This window comes from Oncorhynchus mykiss, chromosome 10 (assembly GCF_057628025.1).
Source record: "Oncorhynchus mykiss isolate SJ-2025 chromosome 10, ASM5762802v1, whole genome shotgun sequence".
Classification (NCBI taxonomy): domain Eukaryota; kingdom Metazoa; phylum Chordata; class Actinopteri; order Salmoniformes; family Salmonidae; genus Oncorhynchus; species Oncorhynchus mykiss.
The window spans coordinates 650987-664331 of record NC_143031.1 but is presented as its reverse complement, the minus strand read 5'-3'; positions in this window follow the sequence as shown (position 1 = coordinate 664331).

Here is a 13345-nt window from a genome sequence, read left to right as displayed (position 1 = left end):
CTTGAGCGTGTATAACTGCCCCCCCCCCCCCCCCCCAAAAAAAAAGTCAATACTTGGTAGAGACACCTTTAGCAGCAATTACAGCTGCTAGTCTCTTGGGGTATGTCTCTATAAGCTTGGCACATCTAGCCACTGGGATTTTTGCCCATTCTTCAAGGAAAAACTGCTCCAGCTTCTTCAAGTTGGATGGGTTCCGCTGGTGTACAGCAATCTTTAAGTCATACCACAGATTCTCAATTGGATTGAGGTCTGAACTTTGACTAGGCTATTCCAAGACAAATAAATGTTTCCCCTTAAACCACTCGTGTGTTGCTTTAGCAGTATGCTTAGGGTCATTGTCCTGCTGAAAGGTGAATCTCCTTCCCAGTCTCAAATCTCTGGAAGACTGAAACAGGATTCCCTCAAGAATTTCTCTGTATTTAGCCCCATCCATCATTCCTTCAATTCTGACCAGTTTCCCAGTTCTTGCCGATGAAAAACATCCCCACAGCATGATGCTGCCACCACCATGCTTCACTGTGGGGATGGTGTTCTCGGGTTGATGAGAGGTGTTAGGTTTGCACCAGACATAGCGTTTTCCTTGATGACCAAAAATCTCAATTTTAGTCTCATCTGGCCAGAGTAACTTCTTCCATATGTTTGGGGAGTCTCCCACATGCCTTTTGGCGAACACCAAACATGTTTGCTTATTTCTTTCCTTAAGCAATGGCTTTTTTCTGGCCACTCTTCCATAAAGCCCAGCTCTATGGAGTGTACGGCTTAAAGTGGTCCTATGGACAGATACTCCAATCTCTGCTGTGGAGCTTTGCAGCTCCTTCAGGATTATCTTTGGTCTCTTTGCCTCTCTGATTAATGCCCTCCTTGCCTGGTCTGTGAGTTTTGGTGGGCAGCCCTCTCTTGGCAGGTTTGTTGTGGTGCCATATTCTTTCCATTTTTTAATATTGGATTTAATGGTGCTCCGTTTTGGATTTTTTTTTTATATAACCCGTTTTGCATATTTTTTATAACCCAACCCTGATCTGTACTTCTCCACAACTTTGTCCCTGACCTGTTTGTAGAGCTGCTTGGTCTTCATGGTGCTGCTTGCTTAGTGGTGTTGCAGACTCTGGGGCCTTTCAGAACAGGTGAAAATATACTGAGATCACGTGACAGATCATGTGACCCTTAGATTGCACACAGGTGGACATTATTTAACTAATGACTTCTGAAGGTAATTGGTTACACCAGATCTTATTTAGGGGCTTCATAGCAAAGGGGCTGAAAACATATGCACCACTTTTCCTTTTTTTTTTGTGATTTTTTTGTTTGTTTTTGAAACAAGTAATTTTTTTCATTTCACTTCACCAATTTGGAGTATTTAGTGTATGTCCACTACATAAAAATCTATTTAAATTACAGGTTGTAATACAACAAAATAGGAAAAATGCCAAGGGGGATGAATACTTTCACAAGGCACTGTATGTGTGTGTGGACGAGGCTTTGTGTGAAGGTGGGTGGGTGGGGCTTTGTGTGAAGGTGGGTGGGTGGGGCTTTGTGTAAAGGTGGGTGGGTGGGGCTTTGTGTGAAGGTGGGTGGGTGGGGCTTTGTGTAAAGGTGGGTGGGTGGGGCTTTGTGTAAAGGTGGGTGGGTGGGGCTTTGTGTGAAGGTGGGTGGGTGGGGCTTTGTGTAAAGGTGGGTGGGTGGGGCTTTGTGTAAAGGTGGGTGGGTGGGGCTTTGTGTAAAGGTGGGTGGGTGGGGCTTTGTGTAAAGGTGGGTGGGTGGGGCTTTGTGTGAAGGTGGGTGGGTGGGGCTTTGTGTGAAGGTGGGTGGGTGGGGCTTTGTGTAAAGGTGGGTGGGTGGGGCTTTGTGTAAAGGTGGGTGGGTGGGGCTTTGTGTAAAGGTGGGTGGGTGGGGCTTTGTGTAAAGGTGGGTGGGTGGGGCTTTGTGTGAAGGTGAGTGGGTGGGGCTTTGTGCGAAGGTGGGTGGGAGGGGCTTGGAGCATATTACAACTTTTGTTTTTGCACATCCATCTCTATACCAGAAAATTAGAATCTATTGGATCATTTGGACATGTTCACACTAAAAGTATATATATTAATATCACCATTTTATAAATGGTGTAAATGCATGACATGACCCCGCTTCCCCAGTCGCCCCAAGATCAATTGTTTTGAACACTAAAGTTTTGAATCACAACACTCGGCTCCACTGCTTTGATTCGTGCAGCGTTTTAACCTTTATTTAACTAGGCAAGTCAGTTAAGAACAAATTCTTATTTACAATGACAGCCTAAACCGGCCAAACCCGGACGACGCTGGGCCAATTGTGCGCCGCCCTATGGGACTCCCAATCACAGCCGGATGTGATACAGCTAATTAAGGAGCAACAATAAAATAACAATAGCGAGGCTATATACAGGGGGTTCCGGTGCAGAGTCAATGTGCAGGGGCACCGGTTAGTCAAGGTAATTGAGGTAATATGCACATGTAGGTAGAGTTAAAGTGACTATGCATGGATGATAGAGAGAGAGCAGCAGCAGTGTAAAAATGTGAGGTGGGGTGGGACAATGCTAATAGTCCGGGTAGCCATTTGATTAACTGTTCAAGAGTCTTATGGCTTGGGCTTAGAAGCTGTTACGAAGCCTTTTTGATCTAGACCTGGCGCTCCGGTACCGCATGCCATGTGAAGTCCTTGGAAATGTTTTGGGCCTTTCTCTGACACCGCCTGGTATAGAGGTCCTGGATGGCAGGAAGCTTTGCCCCAGTGATGTACTGGGCAGTTCGCACTACCCTCTGTAGTGCCTTGAAGTCGGAGGCCGAGCAGTTGCCATACCAGGCGGTGATGCAACCAGTCAGGATGCTCTCGATGGTGCAGCTGTGGAAAGTTTTGAGGATCTGAGGACCCATGCCATATCTTTTCAGTCTCCTGAGGGGGAATAGACGTTGTCGTGCCCTCTTCACGACTGTCTTGGTGTGTTTGGACCATGATAGTTTGGTGATGTGGACACCAAGGAAGCTCTCAACCTGCTCCACTGTTTGGAGGATATATTGTCACAATATCCTCAACACCGGCTTTATCACTTAAATATGTTATACAATGACATTGTTGAATACTTGTTTCTGATTGGCTGGAAGGGCATTCTAGAGTGTGCATTATTTCCTTATAATGCACTGTATATTTGCACAGTAGAAATAAATGGCTATAGAGGGCTTGCAGTTTTGCCACAAATCACCTAGCCACCGAACCAGGCGCTATGTTGGAAGATCAAAGTCAGTCTGTGTTTTGCTACCACCAGTAATTTCGGGAAGATTGCCTATTATTTTGTTTTTCTAAGGACCCAGAAAATGGAGGCAGTTGGAGAACCTATCCAAGTAAGTAAATATATTTAGAAAATTATCAAAAACAATGTATTATTAGCTAGCTAGCTTGCTACAGAAACTTAGTGTGCAGGCTAACTCAAATGAGCTGCTAAAGTAATGTTCGTTAGTTGGCAAACTTTACATACTGTATAACGTAAACTCACGTAAACTCTTACATCGCCTTGGTCCGTACAATTGCCCTTATTTTAGCGCCCCAAAAACGTAATACTTCCAGATCAACTGTAATGTCAATACCACTGTAAAGCACAATTTCTCCCCTTTCCAACATAATCAATTTCATGACCTAAACAATGCCCGTTTCTGCATAATTCAAGCAGGCAATGAGCCCCGTCGGGTCTTTTAAAAAATGGCGGGTGGGGAAGCGAAACTAATGCGTGACAGTGAGAAGCAGAGATGATGTGTGGGAAAATAACTTTTTTTCACTCGATCTGTCCAACTTTGATTTATTTCACCTTTATTTAACCAGGTAGGCAAGTTGAGAACAAGTTCTCATTTACAATTGCGACCTGGCCAAGATAAAGCAAAGCAGTTCGACACATACAACAACACAGAGTTACACATGGAGTAAAACAAACATACAGTCAATAATACAGTAGAAAAAATAAGTCTATATACAATGTGAGCAAGTGAGGTGAGAAGGGAGGTAAAGGCAAAAAAAGGCCATGGTGGCGAAGTAAATACAATATAGCAAGTAAAACACTGGAATGGTAGATTTGCAGTGGAAGAATGTGCTAAGTAGAGAGAGAAATAATGGGGTTCAAAGGAGCAAAATAAATAAATAAAGTAGGGTAGTTAACTAAGTTAACAAAGAGGTAGTTAACTAACTAACTCACCCTCCAAATACACCTCTGCTGTTTTCAATCAAGATCTCAGCGATCCCTGCCTCATTGTCTGCATCCGTAATGGGTCAGCGGTCAAACGGCCTCCACTCATCACTGTCAAACGCTCCTTAAAACACTTTAGTGAGCAGGCCTTTCTAATCGACCTGGCCGGGATATCCTGGAATGACATTGACCTCATCCCGTCAGTAGATGATGCCTGGTTATTCTTTAAAAGTGCCTTCCTCACAATCTTAAATAAGCATGCCCCATTAAAAAATGTTAGAACTAGGAATAGATAGGAACCTGTCTGCCCTTGACCAGCACAAAAACGTCCGGTGGCGTTCTGCATCAAATAGCCCCCGTGATATGCAAATTTACAGGAAAGTTAGTAACAAATATACACAGGCAGTTAGGAAAGCTAAGGCTAGCTTTTTCAAACAGAAATTTGCATCATGTAGTACTAACTCAAAAAAGTTCTGGGACACTGTAAAGTCCATGGAGAATAAGAGCACCTCCTCCCAGCTGCCCACTGCTCTGAGGCTAGGAAACACTGTCACCACTGATAAATCCACTATAATTGAGAATTTCAATAAGCATTTCTCTACGGCTGGCCATGCTTTCCACATAGCTACCCCTACCCCGGTCAACTGCCCGGCACCCTCCACAGCAATCCGCCAAAGACCCTCCATTTCTCCTTTACCCAAATCCAGATAGCTGAGGTTCTGAAAGAGTTACAAAATCTGGACCCTCTCTTTCTAAAATTATCTGCCGAAATTGTTGCAATTCCTATTACTAGCCTGTTCAGTCTCTCTTTCGTATCGTCTGAGATTCCCAAAGATTGGAAAGCTGCCGCGGTCATCCCCCTCTTCAAAGGGGGTGACACTCTAGACCCAAACTGTTACAGACCTATATCTATCCTACCCTGTCTTTCTAAGGTCTTCGAAAGCCAAGTTAACAAACAGAATACCGACCATTTCGAATCGCACCACCTTCGAATCCCACCTTCTCCGCTATGCAAACTGGTTTCAGAGCTGGTCATGGGTGCACCTCAGCCACGCTCAAGGTCCTAAACGACATCATAACCGCCATCGATAAGAGACATTACTGTGCAGCCGTATTCATAAACCTGGCCAAGGCTTTCGACTCTGTCAATCACCACATTCTTATTGGCAGACTCGACAGCCTTGGTTTCTCAAATGATTGCCTCGCCTGGTTTACCAACTACTTCTCTGATAGAGTCCAGTGTGTCAAATCGGAGGGCCTGTTGTCTGGACCTCTGGCTGTCTCTATGGGGGTGCCACAGGGTTCAATCCTCGGGCCGACTCTCTTCTCTGTATACATCATTGATGTTGCTCTTGCTGCTGGTGATTCTCTGGTACACCTCTATGCAGACTACACCATTCTGTATACTTCTGGCCCCTCTTTGGACACTGTGTTAACTAACCTCCAGACGAGCTTCAATGCCATACAACTCTCCTTCCGTGGCCTCCAACTGCTCTTAAACGCAGGGAAAACTAAATGCATGCTATTCAACCGATCACTGCCCGCACTTGCTCGCCTATCCAGCATCACTACTCTGGACAGCTCTGACTTAGAATACGTGGACAACTACAAATACCTAGGTGTCTGGTTAGACTGTAAACTCTCCTTCCAGACTCACATTAAGCATCTCCAATCCAAAATTAAATCTAGAATTGGCTTCCTATAAGGCAAAAAAGCATCCTTCACTCAAGAAAAAAAAGTATCTATCAAACAGACCCTCGTAAAACTGACCATCCTACCGATCCTCGACTTCGGTGATGTCATCTATAAAATAGCCTCCAACACTCTACTCAACAAACTGGATGCAGTCTATCACAGTGCCATCCGTTTTGTCACCAATGCCCCATACACTACCCACCATTGCAACCTGTACGCTCTCGTTGGTTGGCACTCGCTTCATATGTGTCGCCAAACCCACTGGCTACAGGTTATCTACAAGTCTCTGCTAGGTAAAGCCCCGCCTTAGCTCAGCTCACTGGTCACCATAGCAGCACCCACTCGTAGCACGCGCTCCAGCAGGTATATCTCACTGGTCACCCCCAAAGCCAATTCCTCCTTTGGTCGTCTTTCCTTCCAGTTCTCTGCTGCCAATGACTGGAACGAACTGCAAAAATCTCTGAAGCTGGAGACTCATATCTCCCTCACTAGCTATAAGCACCAGCTGTCAATATCACCAGCTTGCTAACATATCTATCTTGGTGTATTTATCATTGTAAATCCAAATACATTTGTAGCTAGCTAACAGCCATGTAAGATGGTGAAAGGATTAGCTAGCAATTCCAGCTGTCAGAAAAGGGCTACACTGAATATGGCAGGTACCTTTGTGAGAGGAAATTCTGAAAATATTCTCCAGTTCCCTAGTGAGAAAAAGTGAACACAGAGATATGGCAACATAATATTCAGGGCTGTCTAACTTGAGTATAATGCAGCCTGTTTCTTTGTGATGTTTTTTGTCCTCCGATACAGAGAGCTGTCAAACCCTGTCTGCAGTTGAAGAGGTCCCAATGAATGTCCCAAGAGAAAAATGGTACATCCTTTTATACCATGGATTATAAAGAAACATCCTCTCACTGTCAACTGTGTTTATTTTCAGCAAACTTAACATGTGTAAATATTTGTATGAAAATAAGATTCAACAACTGAGACATAAACTGAACAAGTTCCACAGACATGTGCCTATCAGGAATTGAATAATGTGTCCCTGAACAAAGGGGGGTCAAAATCAAAAGTAACAGTCAGTATCTGGTGTGGCTACCAGCTGCATTAAGTACTGCAGTGCATCTCCTCCTCATGGACTGCACCAGATGTTCTTGCTGTGAGATGTTACCCCACTCTTCCACCAAGGCACCTGCAAGTTCCCGGACATTTCTGGGGAGGAATGGCCCTAGCCCTCACCCTCCGATCCAACAGGTCCCAGACGTGCTCAATGGGATTGAGATACGGGCTCTTCGCTGGCCATGGCAGAACACTGACATTCCTGTCTTGCAGGAAATGACGCACAGAACGAGCAGTATGGCTGTTGGCATTGTCATGCTGGAGGGTCATGTCAGGATGAGCCTGCAGAAAGGGTACCACATGAGGGAGGAGGATGTCTTCCCTGTAACTCACAGGATTGAGATTGCCTGCAATGACAACAAGCTCAGTCTGATGGTGCTGTGACACACCACCCCAGACCATGACGGACCCTCCACCTCCAAATCGATCCCGCTCCAGAGTACTTCGACGATAAACGCGAATGCGACCATCACCCCAGGTGAGACAAAACCGTGACTTGTCAGTGAAGAGCACTTTTTGCCAGTCCTGTCTGGTCCAGCGACGGTGGGTTTGTGCCCATAGGTGACGTTGTTGCCGGTGACGTCTGGTGAGGACCTGCCTTACAACAGGCCTACAAGCCCTCAGTCCAGCCTCTCTGTCTATTGCGGACAGTCTGAGCACTGATGGAGGGATTGTGCGTTCTTGGTGTAACTCGGGCAGTTGTTGTTGTCATCCTGCACCTGTCCCGCAGGTGTGATGTTTGGATGTACCGATCCTGTGTAAGTGTTGTTACACGTGATCTGCCCCTGCGAGGACGATCAGCTGTCTGTCCTGTCTCCCTGTAGCACTATCTTAGGCGTCTCACAATTGCTGGGCTGGAACAGAAGTCTGCTCCCGAGTAAGATCAATGAGCGAGGTTGACCACCTCTGGTATTGGCTTGTTCTTCTTCTCCGGAAATGATGCTTTAGTAATAGAAGTCTACTTGTTAATAAAAATGTCTAACCTTTACACATGAGTTAGCTTATTTGTATACTTTGAAATTATACGAAATAGTGTTGATTCTTTGAAGTTAAGTGTTTATTCTTGTTTTAATTGTTAACTAAACTATTTTTCAAGATCAACTAGTGTCGTTGTTGATTAATCACAGATTCCAATCCTGCAATAAAGAGGGAATCTGTCTCTGATGTTTCTGTGTTGTATTCTTACATGAACATGACCTTTTTGTTCAGGCATAAGCTCTCCAATTAGTTTTATGTCATTGTCATAATTTTTTTCAGGACATCAGCCATGTGAACCCATTTTGCAGTTGTTAATGGCATGCAATGCCAATGCAGCCATATACCTACCGCAGTGGTTCCCAACTCCAGTTCTTGAATAACCCCATCAGCCGAACTCCAGTCCTCCAGTATCGACAACAGCCCAACTCCAGTCCTCCAGTATCCCCAACAGCCCAACTCCAGTTCTTGAGTACCCCCAACAGCCCAACTCCAGTCCTCCAGTATCCCCAACAGCCCAACTCCAGTCCTCCAGTACCCTCAACAGCCCAACTCCAGTTATTGAGTACCCCCAATAGCCCAACTCCAGTCCTCCAGTGTCCACAACAGCCCAACTCCAGTTCTTGAGTACCCCCAACAGCCCAACTCCAGTCCTCCAGTATACCCAACAGCCCAACTCCAGTTCTTGAGTACCCCCAACAGCCCAACTCCAGTCCTCCAGTACTCCCAACAGCCCAACTCCAGTTATTGAGTACCCCCAACAGCCCAACTCCAGTCCTCCAGTATCCCCAACAGCCACACTCCAGTTCTTGAGTACCCCCAACAGCCCAACTCCAGTCCTCCAGTATCCCCAACAGCCCAACTCCAGTCCTCCAGTATCCCCAACAGCCCAACTCCAGTCCTCCAGTACCTCCAACAGCCCAACTCCAGTTATTGAGTACCCCCAACAGCCCAACTCCAGTGCTCCAGTATCCCCAACAGCCCAACTCCAGTTCTTGAGTATCCCCAACAGCCCAACTCCAGTTCTTGAGTACCCCCAACAGCCCAACTCCAGTTTTTGAGTATCCCCAACAGCCCAACTCCAGTTCTTGAGTATCCCCAACAGCCCAACTCCAGTCCTCCAGTATCCCCAACAGCCCAACTCCAGTTCTTGAGTACCCACAACAGCCCAACTCCAGTTCTTGAGTATCCCCAACAGCCCAACTCAAGTCCTCCAGTATCCCCAACAGCCCAACTCCAGTCCTCGAGTACAACAGCCCAACTCCAGTCTTCCATTACCCCCAACAGCCCAACTCCAGTTCTTGAGTACCCCCAACAGCCAAACTCCAGTCCCCCAGTATCCCCAACAGCCCAACTCCAGTTCTTGAGTACCCACAACAGCCCAACTCCAGTCGTCCAGTATCCCCAACAGCCCAACTCCAGTTCTTGAGTATCACCAACAGCCCAACTCCAGTTCTTGAGTATCCCCAACAGCCCAACTCCTGTCCTCCAGTATCCCCAACAGCCCAACTCCTGTCAACCAGTATCCCCAACAGCCCAACTCCAGTTCTTGAGTACCCACAACAGCCCAACTCCAGTTCTTGAGAATCCCCAACAGCCCAACTCCAGTCCTCCAGTATCCCCAACAGCCCAACTCCCGTCCTCCAGTTTCCCCAACAGCCCAACTCCAGTCCTCCAGTATCCCCAACAGCCCAACTCCAGTCCTCCAGTATCCCCAACAGCCCAACTCCAGTCCTCCAGTACCCTCAACAGCCCAACTCCAGTCCTCCAGTACCCTCAACAGCCCAACTCCAGTCCTCCAGTACCCTCAACAGCCCAACTCCAGTCCTCCAGTACCCTCAACAGCCCAACTCCAGTCCTCCAGTATCCCCAACAGCCCAACTCCAGTTCTTGAGTACCCCCAACAGCCCAACTCCAGTCCTCCAGTATCCCCAACAGCCCAACTCCAGTCCTCCAGTATCCCCAACAGCCCAACTCCAGTTATTGAGTACCCCCTATAGCCCAACTCCAGTCCTCCAGTATCCACAACAGCCCAACTCCAGTCCTCCAGTATCCACAACAGCCCAACTCCAGTCCTCCATTATCCCCAACAGCCCAACTCCAGTTCTTGAGTACCCCCAACAGCCCAACTCCAGTCCTCCAGTATACCCAACAGCCCAACTCCAGTTCTTGAGTACCCCCAACAGCCCAACTCCAGTCCTCCAGTATCCCCAACAGCCAAACTCCAGTTCTTGAGTACCCCAAACAGCCCAACTCCAGTCCTCCAATATCCCCAACAGCCCAACTCCAGTCCTCCAGTATCCCCAACAGCCCAACTCCAGTACTTGAGTACCCCCAACAGCCCAACTCCAGTCCTCCAGTATCCCCAACAGCCCAACTCCAGTCCTCCAGTACCCCCAACAGCCCAACTCCAGTTCTTGAGTACCCCAAACAGCCCAACTCCAGTCCTCCAGTATCCCCAACAGCCCAACTCCAGTTCTTGAGTACCCCCAACAACCCAACTCCAGTGCTCCAGTATCCCCAACAGCCCAACTCCAGTTCTTGAGTATCCCCAACAGCCCAACTCCAGTCCTCCAGTATCCCCAACAGCCCAACTCCAGTCCTCCAGTACCCCCAACAGCCCAACTCCAGTTCTTGAGTACCCCAAACAGCCCAACTCCAGTCCTCCAGTATCCCCAACAGCCCAACTCCAGTTCTTGAGTACCCCCAACATCCCAACTCCAGTGCTCCAGTATCCCCAACAGCCCAACTCCAGTTCTTGAGTATCCCCAACAGCCCAACTCCAGTTCTTGAGTACCCCCAACAGCCCAACTCCAGTTTTTGAGTATCCCCAACAGCCCAACTCCAGTTTTTGAGTATCCACAACAGCCCAACTCCAGTTCTTGAGTATCCCCAACAGCCCAACTCCAGTCCTCCAGTATCCCCAACAGCCCAACTCCAGTTCTTGAGTACCCACAACAGCCCAACTCCAGTTCTTGAGTATCCCCAACAGCCCATTACCAGTCCTCCAGTATCCCCAACAGCCCAACTCAAGTCCTCCAGTATCCCCAACAGCCCAACTCCAGTCCTCCAGTACAACAGCCCAACTCCAGTCTTCCAGTACCCCCAACAGCCCAACTCCAGTTCTTGAGTACCCCCAACAGCCCAACTCCAGTCCCCCAGTATCCCCAACAGCCCAACTCCAGTTCTTGAGTACCCACAACAGCCCAACTCCAGTCGTCCAGTATCCCCAACAGCCCAACTCCAGTTCTTGAGTATCACCAACAGCCCAACTCCAGTTCTTGAGTATCCCCAACAGCCCAACTCCTGTCCTCCAGTATCCCCAACAGCCCAACTCCTGTCCTCCAGTATCCCCAACAGCCCAACTCCAGTTCTTGAGTATCCACAACAGCCCAACTCCAGTTCTTGAGAATCCCCAACAGCCCAACTCCAGTCCTCCAGTATCCCCAACAGCCCAACTCCCGTCCTCCAGTTTCCCCAACAGCCCAACTCCAGTCCTCCAGTATCCCCAACAGCCCAACTCCAGTCCTCCAGTATCCCCAACAGCCCAACTCCAGTCCTCCAGTATCCCCAACAGCCCAACTCCAGTCCTCCAGTATCCCCAACAGCCCAACTCCAGTCCTCCAGTATCCCCAACAGCCCAACTCCAGTCCTCCAGTACCCTCAACAGCCCAACTCCAGTCCTCCAGTACCCTCAACAGCCCAACTCCAGTCCTCCAGTACCCTCAACAGCCCAACTCCAGTCCTCCAGTACCCTCAACAGCCCAACTCCAGTCCTCCAGTATCCCCAACAGCCCAACTCCAGTTCTTGAGTACCCCCAACAGCCCAACTCCAGTCCTCCAGTATCCCCAACAGCCCAACTCCAGTCCTCCAGTATCCCCAACAGCCCAACTCCAGTTATTGAGTACCCCCAATAGCCCAACTCCAGTCCTCCAGTATCCACAACAGCCCAACTCCAGTCCTCCAGTATCCCCAACAGCCCAACTCCAGTTATTGAGTACCCCCAACAGCCCAACTCCAGTCCTCCAGTATCCCCAACAGCCCAACTCCAGTTATTGAGTACCCCCAATAGCCCAACTCCAGTCCTCCAGTATCCCCAACAGCCCAACTCCAGTTCTTGAGTACCCCCAACAGCCCAACTCCAGTCCTCCAGTATACCCAACAGCCCAACTCCAGTTCTTGAGTACCCCCAACAGCCCAACTCCAGTCCTCCAGTATACCCAACAGCCCAACTCCAGTTCTTGAGTACCCCCAACAGCCCAACTCCAGTCCTCCAGTATCCCCAACAGCCAAACTCCAGTTCTTGAGTACCCCAAACAGCCCAACTCCAGTCCTCCAATATCCCCAACAGCCCAACTCCAGTCCTCCAGTATCCCCAACAGCCCAACTCCAGTACTTGAGTACCCCCAACAGCCCAACTCCAGTCCTCCAGTATCCCCAACAGCCCAACTCCAGTCCTCCAGTACCCCCAACAACCCAACTCCAGTTCTTGAGTACCCCAAACAGCCCAACTCCAGTCCTCCAGTATCCCCAACAGCCCAACTCCAGTTCTTGAGTATCCCCAACAGCCCAACTCCAGTCCTCCAGTATCCCCAACAGCCCAACTCCAGTTCTTGAGTATCCCCAACAGCCCAACTCCAGTTCTTGAGTACCCCCAACAGCCCAACTCCAGTCCTCCAGTATCCACAACAGCCCAACTCCAGTCCTCGAGTATCCCCAACAGCCCAACTCCAGTTCTTGAGTACCCCCAACAGCCCAACTCCAGTTCTTGAGTACCCCCAACAGCCCAACTCCAGTACTCCAGTATCCCCAACAGCCCAACTCCAGTCCTCCAGTACCCTCAACAGCCCAACTCCAGTTATTGAGTACCCCCAATAGCCCAACTCCAGTCCTCCAATATCCCCAACAGCCCAACTCTAGTCCTCCAGTATCCCCATCAGTCCAACTCCAGTTATTGAGTACCCCCAACAGCCCAACTCCAGTCCTCCAGTATCCCGAACAGCCAAACTCCAGTTCTTGAGTGCCCCCAACAGCCCAACTCCAGTCCTCCAGTACCCTCAACAGCCCAACTCCAGTTCTTGAGTATCCCCAACAGCCCAACTCCAGTCCTCCAGTAGCCCCAACAGCCCAACTCCAGTTCTTGAGTATCCCCAACAGCCCAACTCCAGTTCTTGAGTACCCCCAACAGCCCAACTCCAGTCCTCCAGTATCCACAACAGCCCAACTCCAGTCCTCCAGTATCCCCAACAGCTCAACTCCAGTCCTTGAGTATCCCCAACAGCCCAACTGAAATTCTTAAGTACCCCCAACAGCCCAACTCCAGTCCTCCAGTATCCCCAACAGCCCAACTCCAGTCCTCGAGTACAACAGCC